Genomic DNA, 2189 nt, shown 5'->3' with positions numbered 1-2189 from the left:
GTGGAAGCAAAGAAGATCCTATTCTTATCTGCAGACCCCTGAGGTAGGTAGGATTTTAGACAATAAACAGCACTCATGAGAGGCTGCTATGGAAGCACTGTCATTAGCCAAACTGTAAACACGTGTTGAGGGTGAATATTGGCTAATCACCGAAGCTGCAATTCCAAAGAATATGTGGGAAGAAAGGGCTTTGTAGGGCACATAGGAGTAGGGGTTAGACCAGCAAGAAAGGACACAGTTTTTTTTTGTTTGTTTGTTTTTGAGAGGGAGTCTCGCTCTGTCGCCCAGGCTGGAGTGCAGTGGTGCGATCTCGGCTCACTGCAAGCTCCGCCTCCCGGGTTCACACCATTCTTCTGCCTCAGCCTCTCGAGTAGCTGGGACTACAGGCGTCCGCCACCACGCCCGGCTAATTTTTTGTGTTTTTAGTAGAGACGGGGTTTCACCGTGTTAGCCAGGATGGTCTCGATCTCCTGACCTCGTGATCCACCCGCCTCGGCCTCCCAAAGTGCTGGGATTACAGGCATGAGCCACCGTGGAAAGGACACAGTTTTATGTGGTAAGGAAATAATATATACATGTGTCTGTATCTCCTTCCTGCCTTCTTGACTTCCTGAGTCCAGACTCAGTATTACAGTTTCCTTCTAGATTCCGGAAATCTGTTTTTCATCAGTTTTAATTTTAGTTGTGGTGTTTTTGTCTTCTTCAATGTTTTCATCAATTTTTTTGTGTGTATGTGAATTTGAGAGGGGCTGCTAGCAGATGCTATTTTGAACTGGAAATTCACCTATATATTCCTCTAGTACTATTATGGTTATTTTCTTTTCTTTTAAATCCCTCTGATATAGTTTGGACATTTGTCCTCACCCCAATCTCATGTTGAATTGTGATGAGTTACAGCTGGTATATTCTGAAATTATTCTTATTGTACATTTATTTTGTAATGTTAGCAAACTATTATATCTTATTTTCTCAATTGACTCTACAGATCTCAGTTGACAAACAAATGCTCTGCTGGCATATATTACCTATGTAGTGTTGCTGCTATTTAAATAAGAAGTTTGCTTAAAAAGAATTTAAAAATACTTTTTTCCTTCTTTCCAGCGTTCAAGATGTCAAAGCAAGGACGTGGTAGGTCCTCTGGTGTGAACTTCTGGATTTCCTTGGGTCTTCCAGTAGGAGCTGTGATCAACTGCTGACAACACAGGAGCCAAAAACCTGTATATCATCTCCATGAAGGGGATCAAGGGACAGCTGAACAGACTTTCTGCTGCTAGTGTGGGTGACATGGTGATGGCCACAGTCAAGAAGGGCAAACCAGAGCTCAGAAAAATGGTACATCCAGCAGCGGTCATTCGACAACCAAAGTCATACCGGAGAAAAGATGGTGTGTTTCTTTATTCCGAAGATAATGCAGGGGTCATAGTGAATAATAAAGGCAAAATGAAAGGTTCTGCCATTATAGGACCAGTAGCAAAGGAGTATGCAGACTTGTGGCCCTGGATTGTGTCCAATGCTCGCAGCATTGCATGATTTTCCAGTAGATTAAAAAGAAAAAGAAAAACTTTAAACCCATGAAAAAGTATTTGTACCCCCCCAAAAAATACATCTTAATAACAGTTGAAGGTAAAGTACCACCAAGTTTAATAAAGATTAATTAATGCTGAGTTGTTTTGTTTTGTTTTGAGACGGAGTCTCGCTCTGTTGCCCAGGCTAGAGTGCAGTGGCACGATCTCGGCTCACTGTAAGGTCTGCCTCCTGGGTTCATGCCATTCTCCTGCCTCAGTCTCCCAAGTAGCTGAGACTACAGGCGCCTGCTACCATGTCCAGCAAATTTTTTGTATTTTTAGTAGAGATGGGGTTTCACCATGTTAGCCAGGATGGTCTAGATCTCCTGACCTCATGATTCACCCGCCTCAGCCTCCCAAAGTGCTGGGATTACAGGTGTGAGCCACCTGGCCCAGCCGAAATATATTTTTAAGTGCTTGATGTCTGATTTTCCTCCTCAGAAACTTGTCTGGATGGGTAAGATTATTTTAACATCAGACTTCTGTAAGGCATGCCCGATATTTACTTAGGGAAAAAAGGCTATAATTCTGATGTGTAACTCTTAATCTGTGAAAACAAGAATTTATAATATTAATAATTATGAATGAAGAAGGGAGGGTTTCAAGTCTCTTTTTTTTAACTCC

General features: G+C 42.1%; 1 pseudogene; it reads left to right on the top strand.

Annotated features, from left to right (window-relative positions):
- The first annotated feature begins 1103 nt into the window (after positions 1-1103).
- LOC473940 (large ribosomal subunit protein uL14-like) lies at positions 1104-1664 on the top strand (annotated as a pseudogene).
- The last annotated feature ends 525 nt before the right edge of the window (positions 1665-2189 follow it).

This window comes from Pan troglodytes, chromosome 22 (genome assembly GCF_028858775.2).
Source record: "Pan troglodytes isolate AG18354 chromosome 22, NHGRI_mPanTro3-v2.0_pri, whole genome shotgun sequence".
Taxonomy (NCBI): Eukaryota; Metazoa; Chordata; class Mammalia; order Primates; family Hominidae; genus Pan; species Pan troglodytes.
This window is presented reverse-complemented; position numbering and strand designations above follow the sequence as displayed.